This window comes from Rhea americana, unplaced genomic scaffold (assembly GCF_003343005.1).
Source record: "Rhea americana isolate MKP2758 unplaced genomic scaffold, rheAme1 scaffold_305, whole genome shotgun sequence".
NCBI lineage: Eukaryota > Metazoa > Chordata > Aves > Rheiformes > Rheidae > Rhea > Rhea americana.
The window spans coordinates 294,586-314,573 of NW_028186430.1; the positions used below are offsets into that span (position 1 = coordinate 294,586).

The 19,988-nt window shown below is 40.2% G+C and overlaps 1 long non-coding RNA gene across 1 annotated transcript in view; it reads left to right on the forward strand.

The window, feature by feature from the left end:
• The first annotated feature begins 206 nt into the window (after positions 1-206).
• The window catches only part of LOC146593102 (uncharacterized), a 154,615-nt gene continuing 134,833 nt past the window's right edge, over positions 207-19,988 (forward strand). Inside the window, exon 1 of the long non-coding RNA XR_014896461.1 lies at positions 207-356. This is a non-coding gene — a long non-coding RNA (uncharacterized LOC146593102). The remainder of the gene's footprint in view (positions 357-19,988) is intronic.

Here is a 19,988-nt window from a genome sequence, read left to right on the forward strand (position 1 = left end):
AGAAGGTAGTTTAGTTTGATGTCACTGTTTTAATGGTCTCCCTATAAGACTGATGTCCAGTGGCAGCCACAGACATATAAGCCACCCTGCTGCTGAGCGCACCTGAAGCTGTGCCTGTCAGTTACTTGTGCTGTGCTGGTAGTGATTGATTTTTGACTATTTTGGTGGTTCTGTGAAATGATGCAACTCAATTTCCTTGCAGGAGTCTGCATAAGGAAGACTGTCATGCCTGGCCTGAGAGGTGCATGCCTTTATTGGTCATCTCAGCAGAGAAATGCCTGCCAGCCGAAGTCTGTGTGCCTGGGGGCAGAGGTGAAGCAGAGGAAAAGCTGGCACTGCAGCAGCAGCCCTGCCATGTGAGTTTTAGGTTAAATTGATTGTTTCTCTATCCAGGACAAAAACTTTCTATGAGCACTAAATTAATGTAAGAAACCCAAAACATGAAAATGAGAGACTAGACAGATTAAAGTGCCCTCTAGTCCTTAGGTGGGAGTGTGAAGTGCTAATTTGTAAAGAAGTGTCTGTTGTCACGGCTGACCCTGACTATTCACTAAAGAGGATGAATGGTTGTCTCTTGCTCTGGAAGAACAAAAGAATGAACACATAAGACTTCAAAGATTTTGGATGTCTTTTCTGGCTGCCTCCTCCTGCTTCTGTGGACAGGAGATGGATGATACAGATTAATAATATGTACAGAATTAATTGTTACACAAGAGTGATTTTCTTCAGATAAGCAAGTTCCTCCTGCTTGAGAGCCATGCATTTCRATTGTATCTCGCAGTCGAGCGTAATTGTAAAGTGAAAGTGTAATGACGGGTATGTCTTTATCAACCTGTTCCCTACATTGTGTTTTTATCACTGCCATCTGCTCTACCAAGAGCGGCAGCTGCCAAGTCTCACAAATAGCGCTGTCATGTACTTTAATGTAGAACAACATATTGTCATAATTTCTCTGATATTACTAGATGGAATAACTTTAACTGAGGTAAGGTAGTGTTATGCTTGGCACTTTGGAATACATTTCATTGCAGTGTGTGTAGGACATGCGATGTTCTTTCTGGAGCAGGCTATAACAGTACACCCAGTTCCAATTTCAGAAATCACTGGAAAACAATTCTTTTTCCAAGAATGTTATGTAACATCCATCTGGGACATGTGTTTCTCTGCTGAGATGCAGCTGAGATGCTTTCAGTGTTTAGCATTAGTTATATATGTAATTTTAGTTACCTTTGCTGGATGGAAATTTCATAAATTAAACTACTATTAAAAATTATTTGTTTTTTGTTTACATTAATTTGAATCTTCTTTGATTTCTTCATATTTGCAAACATGGCAGACAATTCCTTCAACATTGAAAGAAACAAAGTTTTTACAATAATTGGTGCACCAAATATCTATTGCACCTGCCTTTGCAGTGCTTTGTTGAGAATTTTTCTCAGAGAGTTTTTTAGTGTTCAGACTAAAGGTGTTGTTTCCATGGCTGATGGCAGTGGGTACATTTTCCATTTTCCACTGTCTCAGCTGGACCTTAGGAGGGGGCATTTGAATTAAGACTAGACTAGACTCCACTAGGCGTCCAGCTTAAACTACTCTAGGGCTCTCTTTTGAGTGAAAAGAGAGAAAGATGCCTTCTGAGAGCAATTCATCCCAGCCTGAGATGGATATTTGAGGTAGGCAAGCATGTAGAAAAGACTGTTCTCTGTGTTGTCCATTTCTTTGCTTGGGCTAAAGAAAGAGACTGGAAGACTAGCTTAGTTGTATAAAGGTTGGTGAGGTGAATCACACACTGAATATATGTCAGCATCTCCTTTTGCTCTCAAGGTGCTTGGCAAAATCTTGCTTATGCACCAATTGTAGGAAATACACTTGGTGTAATCCACTTCCACAGAGGTGTCTCTGCTTATAAGCAATGAGGTGCATCTTCTTTTTACATACTTTTTCCTTTGAATATGTACTTACAGTAGTTTTGACTCCTCAAGCAAGTAGTTAGCTAATCTCTTCTTTCCACATTAGTCCCTATTCTCAGAGCTTCACAGGCCTTTTTCTTCCTAGATGTTCTGGTGTAGCTTTTGGGATTCTCAGTCTGTTCATGGTGCTGGAGCACATCCTGTCTGCATTGAACTTCAGTCTGGAAAGAATGACTTTTTCTGCATGGCAAATTCCTGTTGCGTTGTCAAGAGTTAATTCTCTGTGTTGCTCTGTAATCTCCCCTTGTGCATTTTAACCTGGTTCCAAACCATAATCTGTTTCTTGCAGGTGATTTGGTCTCCCAAAATGAGATGATTAGTCTTCAACGTTACCATTGGCACAAACTTCTGAGTATATTTTCACCTTTTTTGTACTGTGTGTTTATAAACATTTCTGAGTTTCATTTTTACATGGAGTACAATACTGCACAAATTTCTGTGATACCTTTCTAGTTAGTCATTACCTAACTGAAAATTTTTTAAGTGACTGAGTGCTTTAAAGCCAACTGGTGCCAGAAATACAGCTACTTCCTCCTTTTTCTTTATTAATCACATATGCTGCTAATAGGTACAGCGTAAAGCTCTGTTTAAATCTCCTCCAGTTTTACTTCATGCTTTTGAACGCTCCAAAGCTACCTATTTGCATCTATAATTCTATTTATACATGATTGTTGCCCTTCCACAGTCAGTGAGAAGACAGCACTGTGATGAGATCTGCTCTTTTCTGTGTCTTCCTTTGGCCTTGCGTTCTGTGCTTCTCTACTGTATAGCACCCCAGACCTGATTAGCCCTGTGTAAATTCTAGCCTGATTACCTACTGTGTAAAGCCTGAGCCATGCAAAAGAGGATTGGATCATCATTGCATGTAAGAAGTGAAAGTGAGCAGCAGTGTAACAGAGATGGTCGTGATGGTGCACAGTTCATAGCCTTCTCTTTCAGAAGCACTTTCCTGTTTGACAGAAACGTCTACATTCACTGGCTGAACAGTGGTAGGATCAGGAGTTTCAACGTGTTTTCTCGAAGTCTTGGATGGTGAATTAGTAACTCATGTTTGTGGACTGTTGTGGGCCAGTGGAGAGCAGTGTGTGAGTATCCTGGAGTCTGTTGAGGGTGTGGGCTACACACGTGTCAGTATACACTAACCTGTGCATTGGAAGGAGTACTGTGACAACAGTGGTAATTTGTCTGCATACTCCAGTTATGTTTGGTGGGATGAATGCTTCTATAAGGCATGCAGGTCTATATGCTTCACAAAATAATCCAGAGCATTGTAATAGATCAGCTATGCTCTGATTTGTTATTGCAGTCTAAGCTTGTGCTAATGTGGCAATATCAGCATCTTTTTTGTTAAATTTCACTTCAGTTTTTAACCAAAACTAAAAACAATGCAGAAACTTTACATAGAAGAAGAATCATACAGAACTTTTGCCTGGGTTGCTTACCTAATACCCACAGGATTCTGCCACATGCAATTATTTTATTCTTTCAGTGATAAAATGTGTTGGAGCAAAACTGACATGTATTTTCCTTGAGAGAAATAGAGATCACAGGGGGTCTGGACAGGAACTGATGATATATTTTTTGCAGCTTCTTTGTAGATGAATGTATGAGACAATTATGGGATTCAGAAGGGAACACACTGTCCCTCCTAGGATTTAATCTGCATAATTGTAGCTTTTCTGATTTTCTTTAATCCTTTATATTATAAAATAATATTTTCCTTAAAAAATAGGAAACCAAAATAATGTCCAAAGTTACTCTAGATTCTGGGATAATTTGTTTATCATAAAACAGCTTCTGCACTTTTCCATTTCCAAATGGTTCTGGCAAGTAGGAGGATATATATATTCATTTAGATATTACAGTTTGTTTTTTCAAAAAAAAATACCTGTTCCTAAAAATCATAGTTAAAGCTTAAAACTTAATAATAACATGAATAAACCTGAAAGAAAGCAAAAAAAAATCAAAACTTTTAGTTACAAAGAAGGAAGAAAAAACACTAAAACAGTGCATATTTCATGTATTTTCCATCTTCATTTGGGGAAGATTTTTGTCTATAAGAGAAGTAAGTGAATAAGTGAAGAACCTTTGTGTGCTAGTAATGAAACACTGTCAGTCTTTATTTTTGGGACAAGTCCAAGGAAAAATTTTGTCTGTGCTTGCAGGTAGGGTCTGGCCAATTTATGTAACAAACAGATACCAACCCAGAGATTCCAATGGATATTAAAAGCAATGACTAACAAAGAGCTGCTGTGTAGCTTGGTCTTAGTACAATTTTTAGTACAGTTTTTGGTGACATCGGTGGCAGATGTCTGGGCGTACCTTTAGGTCCTAGGCTCGTGTTTTCACCATTTCCTGCATTTTGAAACCCAACTGTCTGGTCAGGTTGGTGTCTGAAAATTCATGCCTTACTTCTGCCACAGAGTCTCTTGCAAGTGATGAACAGCAATGGTGTGTGACTCAGAGTATACCTGTCTGTTGCAATCTGTCCATTTTATATGCATGTGTGGTGTAACTATGATACCAAATCTGTTGGTCCACTGGAAGGAGTTGCAAGGAAAACTCATTGGGGAGATTTCATCTAGCTGGAAGCACTGATGAGAAACACCATTTCTGATAAGGCAGAAAGAAATAACTGCTATAGAGAATGTGGAATATTTACTCTTGATTCTTGTGCCCCTTTCTTCTTCAATTGCAATAGGATGTAAGGTATTGAATAGCTGATAACAGTATAAAGGACAGAAGCAAATGGGCAACCTGTTAGTCAGCCTGCTTGGAAAGGTGTGTTAAATGGAAGGCTTTCTTAGAAAAGTGTGAAAGAGACTCAGCCATGCCATGACTCATCAAGTTTCTTTGCCTCATCAGAATGAATGTTTATTTTTGACACTATTATTAGTGAAGGGGAGGCCTTTTGAATTGTGAGTAGTGTTCTTCTAATGGCAAACAGAAGATCGGGCCAGAGAAAAGTCTCTTAGCGTTTAAATGAGCTTGTATGCTCTAGAAATATAAGCCTTGCCTATTGTTCTAGTGGTGCATTTCAAGAGCTGATAAAGGCTCCTGGCACTATGCTGACCTTGAGCATACACCAGATTGTCTTTTTACCCTCATGTCATGAAAGTGTCATTTTTATTAACCACACTTTATGTATATAAATAGAGAGTATATATAAAAGATATATAAAGGCATATAAAGGTATATATACACGTATACCTTGAGAGGAAGAATATACATCTGAACATTTTTTATATTCTTCACAAGACTTGCTGATCTCATTTGAAACTTCTTTTTGATTTAGYCACCAGATGGGCTGTAAATGCTTCATTTTTTTTTGTGCACTGTTTTAAGTATATTTAGAAGTGTGTGTAGTTATTTGTGTTCATATATCATATTCTTATTAATGAGCATAGTATAATTATTGGTTGTATTGACTTTTGTTTCTCTGGATGTTTTTAAAAGATATTTTAAAGGTTTTGCTGAAGTTTGCATATGTCTCAAATTAAATTTAGTCTGTGATTTTATTACTCTTTTTATTTAATTTATCTTAACTGTTGCTTTCAAGCTGTGAACCCAGCTGTTGACTTTGAAAAACATTGTTCAATTTGAAAGGAGCATTTTAAAGCTTAATGTAATGGCTGTAAGTAATCACTATGACAATTATATTTTCTAGTGTTGTGCGTCATTGTAATAATATTGGAGGTTGTGAGAAAATGCAGGAGAGAAACGTATGAAGTTCAGACTTCTCAGTTTTGCCTGTGATACTCAGCACCTCTCCATTTTGTCTACAGTTTGGTGTCACTGCTTGAACCACAGCAGAAAAACTGAAGCTCTTCTCTGTTGTGGTTCTGTGAGTGCCTAGCAGGAAAAAGTAGTCGTCTTTTGAGCATAGTTTTCTATCTTTCATCTCAAACTGGACATGTTTTTTCCTTTCTCCATGTTGGCAGATTGTAGATGGATGCTTGTTGCATTGACAGAAACCATTGAAGCAGTGCTAATTCATCCTGACTCTTTCCAAAATATTACACCTGACACAGTGGAATTACTTTTTTTTTTTTTTTTTTTTTTTTTTTTCCTCCTCTTAAGCAGTTTTGTGCCTATCTTGTGTAGTACAGGTGGTAGCAAAGCTTTTTGCAGAGCTGTCAGAGTCTGGGCAGAGCTGGAGTCTTTGGCATCCTGCAGTCAGGTCATGTTGCAGTTGTGCTCTGGAAGTGAGCAGCTACTTGCAATGGTGAGGCAAATTAATGCAAAAATTTAAGCGTGCACCTTCCTCTGCACTTTCAGAAGGAATATCCTCCATTTTCTTTTGAGCAATTCTAGTCAAAGCAGGGTGGAGCTCTTGGGGAAAAGAACTTTCTGGACCACTGCTGTGAGATAAGTGAAGCAGCATGTACTCAGGATCCCTTTTTGTTGTAACAAACCATAAAAATGCTATGCAGCTTCCTCTGCCCTGGAAATTTTCCCAATAATTATTTTAAAAGAAAGTTAATATGCATCTTATGCTGGGAATAGGCTACATTTCAGTGAATGACCTACCTAYGTTTTACGAACAACATGTGTTTGGAAACTGCAGACTATAGTGGTGCTCTAAAAAGACASTCTTGCAAATTGCACAATCGTACTATGCATAGCCCCTTCTATCCTTACGCCTGTTTGTGCTGCACAGCAGGTTCAAGTCACCTACCAAGCTAGACCATCAGTTCCAGTAACAGCTTTGTGAAGTGATAATGCATTTGGGGAAGATCTGGTAGGAAGCTTAGATTCAGTAGTGTACTAAACCTTCCCCTAAATTTGCTTTGTAGCAAGATACCACTTTTGGGATGGTGCTTACTGTGTTTGAGCCTTATTATAAGAAGAAAGATCTTATAGCAGCAAGATCTGAGCCAATGTTGTAATAGTGACAATAACAGAAAGGGCAAGTGTGCAGGGAGCTAGAGGCATTGAGAACTTGGGACAAGATGGGAGACCAGGCTTACCACTCAGACAGAATTACTGGTGATAACAGTATTTAGTTGCCATGGTTTTAGAGGAAAGATAAAAGATGCATATGGTAGTGGTTTTTGTGATGGAACTTATAATGGGTGGTAGTCATGGTGATGTGATTGGGATGATCCTCTGCTAAGAGTTAGTCCTGCTTTAATATTGGTAACACTCAGCTAGAATGTCCTGTACTTCACCTTAAAAGAAAAAAGTTAATATGAGAGTGAAAGCATGTCCAAGTGTGTCTGTATGTGTTGCAGTATGCATCTTCTGCATGACATCTGCTACAAAATGAACTTGAAGTAGTTTCCTGTTTCTGCATCTGTGTGTAATGCAGCTGGAGAACAAAGGCACAGATACAGATGTAAGTAAGTGTTCTTTGAGATCAGGTGTATCCCTTTCAAACATATCTGGTAGAAATTTGGCTAGTGACCAACCATGGATTTGGCACAAAGGGATAGACACTAAATCCTGATTGTTGTGACAAAGGACATATGACTTGTGAATTATATTATATATATGTGTGTATAGATAAGACATTCAAAGAAGGTAACTGTTGGGATGGGGATGGGGATAGGGATATAAATGGAAGTGTGTTCTGGAAAGTTAAAAGCTTAGCCAGCATCCCAAGGTATTTGTTAACAAAGTAGAATGAAATTCCTCTGGGTGCAACAAATGAGACGCACAAAGTGTAATGCCCTGTAAAATCGCAAAAAGCCACTTTCAATACATGGAAAAAACAACTTTTATACAAAAATAAAAATTGATAGATTCTTCTTTCGATAATCCAAAAACTACATTACACTTTAACAATATCAATTACTGTCTGCGAAGTATATTTTGGTTGTTAAATTCAGTAGCTGGTTTGTCATTATATAGCATTTAAAGTGATGAATCCTGTACTCTTCCATCTTTTTCACTCTACGAAATTAAAAAAAAAAGTGTGACAAATGGATTACAAGTTACATCAACTATTTCAGTCTGCTGTCTGTTGCACCTGTACTGCTATTCTGAGTGTGGAACCAAACCCCTTGTTTTAAAGCTGTTTTTGAGGAGGTACTCTGGCAGAAGATATTAAGAGCTGTATGAGTGGCCACATGTGGACAGCCCATTGCCAGTAAGGAGAGTTGCAGATTTGACACCTCAGAGCCAGGAAGCTTTACTGTGTTAGAAAAGGAGCACTAGCATGCAAATGTGGTGGGAGAGCTCCCCTTCTCATTGTCCCCTTCTCATTTGTGACCTTTCACAGAATCACAGAACGGTTGAGGTTGGAAGGGACCTCTGGAGATCATCTGGTCCAATATCCTGCTCAAGCAGGGTCACCTTGGGCATGTTGACCAGGATTGTGTCCAGATGGCTTTTGAATATCTCCAAGGAAGGAGACTCCACAAGCTCTCTAGGTAACCTGTTCTAGTGCTCAGTCATCCTTCATAGTTTTTCCTCATGTTGAGACAGACCTTCCTATGTTTCAGATTGTGCTTGTTGCCTCTCATTCTGTTACTGGGCACCACAGAGGGGAGTCTGGCCCCATCCTCTGTATAACCTCCCTTCAGATATTTAAATGCATTGGTAGGATTCCCCTGGAGCCTTCTCTCCTCCAATCTGAACAGTCCCAGTTYTGTCAGCCTTTCCTCATACGAGAGATGCTCCAGTCACTTAATCATCTTAGTAACACTCCACTGGACCTTTCTGATACATCTTCTAGCAGAAAGGAGTGGGGAAGCTGTCCTGTGTGGCTCAGCGCAGCTTCAGGCCGGATTTAATTGGAAAAATTTGCTTTACAGTCCTAAGATATGTCATTGTTAACACTTGGGAAAACTTCCTGTGCACCACAATCATTGTAGCCTAACTGGAGCAGATCTRGAGAAGAGCATAAGGTGGGAAGGAATCCAGTATCTGCTTTTTTTTAGGAATGAATGAAGTCAGTAGCACGTGGGTAGATGTGATATACTGAAGACTTACCATAACTTTTGGAGAAAAAGGCATGTCTCATAAATTTCTTGGAGTTCTCTGAAAGAGGCAACAAACGTGGGATAGAAAATCTTACACAGTTTTCTGAAAGTTCCAAAAATAATTCAGTGAGTCTCTTATCAGAGACTCCTTAAGAAAGCAAGCAGCTATGAGATAAGCGGGCAGGTCAGTAGATGGACAAGCAACTGAAACAAAAAGTGTAAGAGTAAATGGTCAATTTTCACAGTGGAATCCTGTGGAGATCTGTGCTTCAGCTATTCAACATACTCATACATGATCTGGAAAAGAGGGTGAACGATGATAATGTGCTTGCTGACAATAAGGTTTGACTGATGAGAGCTGTGGAAAGCCTTCTGCGTAGTGAGTGACTGATCAGATGTAATTCAGTGCATATAAATATGGAATGATGTACAGAAGGAGACACAATCCTAGTTTTACAGGTGCAGTGATGGGTACTGCTGTGGTTATTAAGTCATGAATGAGACCTGGTATTGTAGTACATACTTCTGTGGAAATGCTGGCTTAGCACTCCATTGAAATCAAAACAGAAAATACCATGTAAGGAATTATTAGAGAAGGAACAGAGAACAGAGTGGGTCACATTTTTATGTCCTTGCATAAATTTGTGGTGCATGTGCACTGTGAACAACATACACAGTGCTGTTTGCCCATTTCAGAAAGCAAAGTGCTGATCTAGATAAGGTTAGCCAAAGATGAGTAAAGATCCGGAATGACTTTTTTAGGGGGAAAGCTTGGGTTCAAAGAGAGATGATTGAAAGGAATATAATATTTATATAAAATCCTGTGGAATAGCGAGGATGAGAAAGGAATTATTGTTCACTACCTTTACTTATAYAGGAGCTAGAGGTGGGGGGACATGATGTTACACCTATCAAAGCAAAAAGAAAAGGGAAGTACTTAAGCGCACTGCATAGTTGAGCTGTGGAACTCCTTGCACCCACGTGTGGTAGATACTAAAAGTTTCCATGAGCTCAAAAAGTACCAGCATAAAATTGAGGAAGAAAAATCCATTTATGAATATTGAAGTACCAAAATTAAAAATGAAAAGCCCCCAAATATTAAAATACTGAAGACCCACCCCACTCAGACTTAAAAAAGTTCCTAATCTGCATCAGTTTCTGTGCTGCRGATGCTGGTCTGACTTTACCTGCTTTTTGATGAGTATTCTTACTGTCTATGCAAGGGCTGAACAACCTACTAGTACTGAGGAACCCAGATGGTGTGGACTTTCTAGATGGAAAATTTGAATTTGTTAATGGGACACTGAGTTTAATCCCCACTGTTTCCATTCCTTTGTATGCTGCGTTCCTTGCTGTGCCGCACAAGAATCATGGGGTTAAGTTCAGTGCTTCCTTGTGCTCCATGGCTGTGTTGCTGTCAGGAAGGAGCCAGTTATCCATCTTTGCCTCAGCAGGAATCTTCCCATTTACATGCCTCAGAAACAATTTCTGTGAATTTAATTAATCACAGTTTACATGGTAATAACCCTTGGAATATTTTTTATGGGTAAATAATGTATATTCCCTGCTGTGGAAGGGATCTGCTGGTTCCAACATTCAATTATTGCATAATCTACTTCCCATTAAATAATCAGTGAGTGAGACCCAAGGAAACTAATAGCAGAGAGAATAATTAGCTACTGCTTTGTGTCCAGGACAGGGTTGTATCTTCTTAATGCTCATTTAGAAGCCCATGCACTTAGGGAGAATGCAGTTTTGTTGTGCCACCAACTGAATGTTGCGGACAGGATGTCTGATGGGCAGAGAGTGGTGCTATGCGCAGAGATTTGGGCTAGTTCTCAGTACAGGGAATTTCAGTGAATGTGTGAGAAGGGGAACATCTGGCTGCAAGATTTTGTTCAGTCCCTCTGTCCCTATCAGGCAGACTCACAGCATCTCTAGTCACAAGTGTATTACTTTCTATAAAAAGAGGAAAGTCATTATCATCCAGCACCACTGTTGAAAAAGAAGGTGAAGAGACTTCCTTCTCTTCACAGATTTGGGCATAAACCACTGCCAGCTCATCCTTGCCAGCCTGAAGGAGGGCTGCTGCTAAATGCACAGGAAACATTGCTTAGGAGTGGAAGGGGCTGGATGTTGCTGTCAGTTTTTAGGCTGCCTTGTATGCTTTTTCTGACCATTACAGTAAGAGTCCTGTTAAGGAAAAGCATCTGATGCTGTCATGTAAGATACAGCATGCCGTATCTGTGCTGTGGCAGTGAACATAAGGTGATGCCTGAGGATAGGTGTGGAAATTCTTGGTGATCGAGACCATTCTCTCTAGGGAGGACTTGAAGCCCAATGCTCYGTTCCTCTGAAGCTTGGGCAGTGCCACACCTCTCCCTGAGGAGAACTGAACTTCATGTGTTTATTGCTGGCAGTTATCAGCCCCATGCTGCTCCTGCTGCAAGATGAGTCCTCCTGCTGAACAGTAGGTGTCCAGAAACCAGCCAGCCAGTGCAGGCCTGGCTGCTAACCTTTGGAAAGATGACATGCCAGCCCATTTAGCAGACACCAACATGATTACAGCATGTGCCTGTGTAGAGTACTGCTCTGAAATGAGGTTATGTCTGGATAAGAAATACTTGCATAAGAGCACGCTGTAGTCCCCATACTGTGATTATCATAAGCACCAGCAGATAATTGTATTGTTCCCAATTTATGTTTCCTTTTCCTCCTTGTCCTTGGTGCCTTCACTTTTATTTAATATTGTATTCTCTATTGTAATTACTTCTTTAATCTGTAATGTTACTGCTTGCCTGACTCCCCTAGCTCCTGGCTGCCTTCAGGAGCAGCACTGTAAACAAGTCATTGTGCCTCAACAGTAAGGTTCCTGCTGAAATCTCTCCCTAAATAAATAAAAGGCAAATTAGATATTGGAAAAGAAGTTAAAATAACATCTGGGTTCCCGGAGACTTCATCTTACATCTCTTTTAGGGATGAATGCATTTAACATGAATAGTCCTCCTCTGGARTGAAAAATAATGAAATGCTGGTCATCAGCCTCTGTGGGCTGAATTGAGAGTAAACTTTAATGATAAATAAGAGCAAAATGCAAAGATATTCCTGGATAAAAGATGGGAGTAAAAGATGCGAACATCACTGGACTATACATGTGCTATCTCTGGAATGTGCCTTAGCTTACCTCCAGATATCTACTTTGGCTGTGATGGATTTAGCATGTCCTCTTGCACTGTGGGAAGAATCTAAAAGCCTTTCTCCAAGACAGTGATGTGGGCACTGAAAAAAGTTCAACTGTTCCCGGCAGCCCTTTTCATTTCATACTAGATCATGAACTTCCCTGGTAAATTGGCATCTTTCAAACACAGACTCATTGTGTTGAATTCTTMGCTCTTTAATGAGATACAACCAGTGGAAATTCTTGAAATTTTCTAAGTGAAGTTTTTCCTGGTTTTCTTCCATCGTGGTGTAATGATAAAATCTTCCCTTGTTCCTACTTCATGTGATTTAATCACATTTGCGTTTTGACTGTTATGTCTCTATTGTGACTGTTTTTCAATGCTCACCCCTTCTCCACCCCCTTCAGGAATTTATGGCTGGACAAGCCCTGAAGAAGCATACACATTTGCTCCTGGCATTCTTCCACTCTTGTGCATGAGATGTCAATCTTCTGGGTCTCAGACAATGTATTCCTGTCACTGAGTGGGGGCAGGCTGGCTTGTTCTGTCACTGGATGCATTACTTCCTGGGCTGTAAAGTCCTCTGTGGAAGTAGGACCCTCCAGTTTGTCAAATCTGTGACTGCGATCAAGCAGACACTGTGAGCTCACCATGATCTGGGTATGATGGCATGTCATCAGTAAATCCCCATACGCGCCACATCCAGTGTATCAGAATATGAAGAAAGGAGTATTGTTTCTGTTACCCTTCATCTCCTTCCCTCCTTTCCCCCGGTTACAGACAATGGGTGTAAGTATTACTTCTGTTGCCCTGCTTTTCATTGTCCTGTGCAGGAGATGCACTTTTTTTCCTGAAGAAAAGCTGATTCTTGTTCCTTTGAGCCTGGACCAAATAGCAGAACTTTTAGTACCTTAGAGAGACCCTTTCCTTTGGAGATGCACTGACTGCATCTTGCACCACTTGGACCAGTACCTAAAAACTTCTGCCTGGCTCAAAGAGAAAATCAAAACAAGTAGCTCTGCTCCACCCACCACGCTGCTACAGCTAGAGGAGGAGTGTTTTCCTCCCTGTGCCACATGCACTTCTCAGACTGCATGAGCTGCTGGACTTTGCACACTGCAGGGGAAGTGATTGCAGAAGTTTGTCGTTAAGCAGTAATTCAGGTAGATGCTCTTATGATGTTCTGTCTTGTATATCTTCTGAAGAAAGAACATTTTTATTTTTTGCTGAAGTGACGTTCTTGATGTGCCTGTTTACGAAAACTAGTCCAAATTACTCTCTACGCAGCAGGATTGTGCTGCACCCTGGCARTGAATTATCAGCAGCTCCTGAAGAGGGCAGCATGGGTTAGCTGATGCTCCTTCACATGTCATTGTACTTTATATTCCAACCATGTCTAAGGCAGAGCTAGTGAAATGTAAAAGAGCATTGAAGGAATTGGTAGTAAAACTCTTGGCTCTGTGATAAGATGCCTGGGTTGAGCAGACAGTTATCCCCGTTCCTGTTACTGTAGGTGAATATGCCTCTCACCAGCAGCTTTGCTACCTTGCCACAAGCTGTCTGATGTGAAAATGAATGTTACTGTACAGCCTGAGTGACCTGCCTGCAAGCTGGCCTCACTGTGTTGTCCAGCAGAGTGCACAGGCACAGAAGGAACATGTAGAAAACCCCAGCTGAAAATCCCAGTTATTCCATCATGTTATGTGCTTTTTTCCATGTTAGTTCTTTATTCCCTTTTATTTAGAGTGAGGTGCCCCTACAGCTCATGTCTGCACTTTGAGAGCACTGTTCTGTAATTACTGCATTGTCAACACTTATATTTTGTTTTTAATAAACAAAACTGCAGCATATCACCTTACACTTTCTTAACTGCAGGTCCCCATTTCCCAAACAGCCTGCTCTGTTTTGGATTTTCTGTTAAACTGCTGATTTCTCTGTATTACAAATTTATGAAAATTTGAATGTGTGGTACTTTACAGTTGTACAGTTAAAATAAAGAGTCAAAGAATGGAAAAGTTAATGTTCCAACAGTGACATTAACCAAAATGCAGAATTCTTTCTAGTTTACAGTAATAAGGGGCACAATAAACTGCAAAGCAGTAATTCCGCTGACTTAATACTGTACCCCTTTTATCCTTTCTGTGCTCACACTTTTTTTTCTTCAAGAAAGTTTTGTTTTGATATCTTTTTAAAACCAAAAAGGATGAAAAGAAAAAGGACCTGGTTTGCACTTCCTTGCAGAGTTGAAATTGTCCTGGGTGGTCTGAGTGATGGGATTCTCTCATCTGTCATTGATAGCTGTTGCTCAGTGGCCTCCTTTGCACCAAGTGTCTCTGAGACAGCCATTCTTAACATAGGTATGTTTTGCAGAGATTTTAGGGAGGCCTTTCTTTCCAGCAATAGCATGAGGGCCTGGTAAGCTGGCAGGGTAGGATGGTGTGGTAATATGAGGGAGTTCCCCTGAGGTTTATATGGAGGAATCCTATTTTCCTCTTGTATGCACAGATTAATGATGTTCTTTGTATTATAGTTGGGCCTGACAATGTCATTCTGGCACAAGACAGAGCTCGTCCTTTCCCAGAGCTTGTCAGTAATGTTGGGAGGGGGGTACGGTGAAGAGCTGAAGCTAGTCCATAAGACAGAAGAGATTTGGCAGCTGGTGTAAGTCAATATCAAACTATTTCAGTACACTTTTTACTTGGGAGTTTTATTRCATCTGCAGCTACTCTGGAATCTCCCTGCTGTGGGGAGCTGTTCTCTGTATTGTGGATGATAGCAGGGTGAGAAGTGTACCAAAGAAATAGCTGTAGCTGATTGTGGTAGGAGGTTAAATAATCACAGTGGTTTCTTTGGTTCTTGATGGTGTTTTCTTTCTGTCTTTCTGTCTTTCTGTCTTTCTGTCTTTCTGTCTTTCTGTCTTTCTGTCTTTTGATTCAATATTTGCTTTCTGTTCTTCTCTCCACAGAAACCCAATAGAATTATCTAATAAATAGTTCTCACCTTAGGAGTTGAGATGTTCAGAGCCATCTAATGATTTTTTTTTCTTGTAGAAGCTAATTAACCAGTAGTCTATTAGCAAAGCCTTGTGTCTTTCCTTGTTCTCTGACATGACATTTTTGCTTGCTCTTTGCTGTATTTTCCTCTCTATTTAAAAGATTGATCCTGTTTATCAGATGGATTTTATAACTCCAGAGTTGTGGACAGGTTGCTGTTAAGCACTGATGACATGCCAGGTGTGGAAGGCAAACAAAATAACAAAATGAAAATACGAGTTCACTAAACCAAGGAGTTTGCACAATGACAGGGTATGAAATGCTTTTCACTAAGAGAAAAACATTGAGAGACCATGGGAAAGAATCAGCTTAGTAAATGAGTCTGGGGACTTGGGTGCCTTACTATATCTGCAAGTAAGAAATGAACAGCCTTCTTCCTCAAAGCAGAAAGCATGATGGGCTTAAGCACATAACAAGCCTGGAATACCATGTGGAAGAACTTGTGACATCCACATTAATATCAGATGAACTGATTGGGATTAATGTTAGCAGGAGTAATACCAGTGGATATTGCAATGATTAGCCTATTATTATAGTGAGTTTTCTGGGGAGGGTGATGACAGGTAATTTATATGCTGTACAGGTATTTCCTCTGTGTATTCAAATGATGAGCAACTCTGGCATCTTATTGCAAAAAGTTGGGACTTCTTCTTACACCTGAAGTTACCCAGAACATGTCTCTCTTCAATCTAGTTGGCTGTGAAGATAATAGACAGGAACGGAGAGACGGCTATGTAGAGGAAAAAGATGCTTATGTTTCTTTCCGTAGCTGCTTGGGAAACTTTTGGAAGGAGGGCAAGCAAGGGGACTGTTGTAAACCTAGTCCCAAGAAGCTTTCCTGCCTCATTGATTTAGGAAAAATGAGGAGAACTGTATCTGGAGATGTTGTGTGGGGACAATTCCACAAGCACCAAAATGTACATAGGCAGTAAAGTGATGAAACATTGACTGCTGTTTTACTGCCAAGCGCTGTCTATGTGCTATGCAGGCATCAGCTGCTGTTTTCTGTTGTAATATTTCGAAGAAATATACACAGTGGAATATAAACTTCCAGTGGTAAAGGCATTTTTGTACTGTCAGTGTGTATAGCATTTGGCTATAGAAGACCATGATCTGACTGTGCCAGGAGACAGTCATGTGCAATAGCAATTCCACAGAAAAAATGAGCAGCCTAAGGTAGTAAGAAATATAGTTACAATTTCCCGTGCATGGCATTTCATCCTGCACCATTTTTTCTTTCTTTTTTTTTTTTTTTTTCCTAAAAGCACTGACTGTAATTGTTGCTGACTAGGATGTAGAATCACTACCCCATAGATTTTCCACCATCTCTGAAGGCTGACAAGAGATAAGGAATTATGATGTTCTTGTGGAAAGATTATTCTGCCAAAATCTTGTTGAATTGTTCAGAACAAATCTCGTTTTCTCTAGAACTGAAGTCAGAAAAGAGGGAAAACTACCCAGTAGCTTGTTAAGGGTTACAAAAMTGATGCAGCATTGGAAGCTCTCATGGCAAATACTAGAAGCTCTTCTGTTGTATTGTTGGTAGATTGACCAGGATAGCAGCAAACAGCTGAAAATCTGCTCTACTCTATTCTGGCCTTTGTTTAATTGAGGGACACCTAGATACTTTCTAGCATCCCACTGTATACTTCAGAAGCAAGGAGGATGCCTGCATCCCATCTGCAGCCTCATTAGTTAAATAAGCAACTTTCTGCCTTTGCTGCCCACCTTAGGGAAGGTAACACAGTATCACCATTATTCTCAGTTTCTATAATCAAATTTAAATCAAATGCTTGGTAATAATAATAATGATGGTTTCTAGTGTAAGCCTGAAAAGATGAAAACAACTTAAAAGCATTTTAAACATTGAATTTTCATTATAGACATTTCAACTGCTTCTCTCTCAGCCAGGATTGTTCATTTGTTCCTACTGCTGTGTGCTTTGCATGCTAAGACATGGACAGCTCTTAAGTGGGAGAGTGCCACAGATGCTGAGCAAGCCTCATTCTTTCAATTCCTTTGGCAGGTCAAGGTTAAATAGTGAGTTAAAAAGCCAAGGCTGACACTGCTGCTTAAAAACTGTAGTATCATATGTTTAAATAGTATTTCTTTTGAGGTAGAATGAGATCCAAGGCAGCAACTTTCAGGTGATAAAGTCCTGTATGTAGTTTTGTTTTCACATTGAAAAATGAGTTTGGGCAAAATTTCCAGATAAAAGTAGCCATCAAAACTATATTGACATTAATTTCCTGCGATTTTTTCATCATTTTGTGATYCCTGAACAGGGACAGCACCTTTTATGACAGGAAAGAGCCCTGAGCTCAGTAGCAGGTTAATCAGTAGACTCTTTKTGTGTGGAAATATGGTAATTCCTTTCCTGTCACCATAATTGTCGATCCTTGACAATGTGGGCTTAGTAGAGCCCCCTCCAGAAGACACTGTGTTCAGATTGTCATTGGGCACACAGGTAGTGTCCTGAGCCAATGCTGCTCACCCATCCTTCCCTCCATCCAGGAACTGATGATACATGCACAAGGACTGAGCACAAGGAGATGTGTTAAGTGGGAGCCTGTGCTGGTTGTGCTTTTTAATTCTTTCAATTCAAAGCTCTGTGGATGAAGCATCGGTTTGGAAATGTTAATTTGGAAATGTATGTAACCCTAGACACGTATACCTAGGGTTGATGTGTTACCAGCATTAGACCACAGAGCTCTGTTACATGCTATTCAAATTTTCAAACACATTTTTATGAAAAGTGTCCCCCGTCAATGCTTCTATCTTATTTTAAATAACTCAAAGCATGAAGGGCAGCTGGTAATCTACATTCCAGCAAGACTGTGCTGTGCTACTTTGCCACTTGAATGTTTAAATACCTAGAATTTTTTTTCAGATTTGTTCAGGTGAGTGTGTCATCTTTATGTGCAGTTCTCATAGTCTCTTGGCCTGGTCCAGAATGCAAGTGTAGGCAGGCCAGACTTGATTAATAATTACCTGCATACTGAACTTAATCTGATGCTTGAATTCATCTCTTTTAAAAGCTTTGATTAGAGTTTGCAGATATCAAGCTGAAATGCAAATGTCGGACATGGAAGTAGCCCCAAGTACAAGGACAGCTTTTGTAACACGGTTGTGTTTTCTGATGGTAGAATACCTACTATAATCATAGTATTTGTGAATAGAGAACAGTCAGTCTTATCAGATTTGGGGTTTGAAATTATCATTTCAGAGAGATTCTGCCTTTGCTTAGCTTCTTTTTTAGTGCTTTCTGATCTGTATTGCTTTATCGCAGAATGAAATGGTTGATACAGTTCTAGATTAACTGTGTCTCTTTTGAGAAGCCTAGATTATTTCTCAATGCAATTTCTCAAAGTTTAACCAATAATCTCTGCTAAGAAAATCAAATGGAATACCCTGGCTAGTGATAAAGACATCTGGGAACTTTTTGTCTTGTCCTGCTGAAGTATTTTAGGTATATTGTTATCTGCAAAAGATCAATATGCTGCTTTTAGTTAATTTCTTTTGTTTTGGAAATCAAATAAGAATACATGAACACTGCCAGGGCCTTTTCATTGTAGCTGGCTAGCTCTACAGTGGTCTAAATTAGCACAGCCCCACAGACAAGAGTGGTGCTAGTATGATTTGCACCAGCTGTCAACTCGGCTCCTTGCGCTCACTTTTTTTGTGGTCTGGTTTGGCTCTGCATACCAGTAAGACAGATAGTTGAGTTTTGCTGGGGAGTGGGGCAGACCTGTTCCTTTGTTCAGTGTTGGATCAACAGAGCAGCATGTACTGTCTGGAAGCTCTAACTGGGGAGTTTAATAATAATTTTGCTGGAGAACCCCATACACTAGAAAGGAGAGAAAGTGAGCTAGAAAGCAAGCCCTTGTCATGTCTGTCTTCTGTGCAATTAATGTGTCAGGCATGGTCACTGCACAGTGCATATACATAAATGAGTCAYACCTGTCTCTTCCTGGGTAGTGCCACTGAGATGAAATGATAACACAGCACAGCAGGACTAACATAACACTTGTAACCCTTCTGGTTTAGTAAAGTAAAAGTAAGGAAGGACATGTATACTGAGCATCTCAGTAGTTGTTGAGAAGGTGGTGATGGATATTTGGAGAACCACAACTATCCACTGGGGTCTGCAGGAGCTATCCAAAGCCCTGCCTAGCTAACAAAGAAATCTCTTGTCTGATAGAGAAGAGGTTTTCCTCAGCCAGGACCTGCACAGAGCTCTGGCCCACTATTCCACTTCTCTGCATGGATTCACCCTTTCTTCCATACAACTATTTACACCTAGTGTCTTTGGAAACAACTTTTGTAGCTTATTTCTATCACAGTAATTCAGCTCCTGAATTACTGGCAGCTGCCTAAGTCACTGGGGCCCAGGAAAGAGAGGTATCTGCAGCCTGCCGAGCAGTTCGGGATCTTGAGGGCAGGGGAACCATGTGCACYTACTAAGAGGCAGGGGTGGTAAAGGCCAACCATAACACCTGAGTGAGATAGGGAGGCAACATGAGACCATCCAGCTGGTGAACAGTGAATGTCTTTGCTGTGTGTAGTTGGCTCATGGCTCTGAAAAGCCTCTTCTCTAAGTTGTTCTTGACTCCTGATCCTTTCCTGTGCCCTTGCTGGCCTTCTGCTTTTGTTCTCTTTTTTTTTTCAGCTAATCAGTCTGTGTTCTCTCTTTTGATCCTGCCATGGAAAACACCRACTGTGTGTAATAAAATCAATGACATTTCTACTCAGATTTTCCATTTCAGACCAAGCGTTGGAGTTTAAGCAAGGTAAAGGCAACCCATAATTAACATTTCCTTTGGAAGTTCTTGAAAGTTTTCTCATTGCACTGAGGCAGAAGAG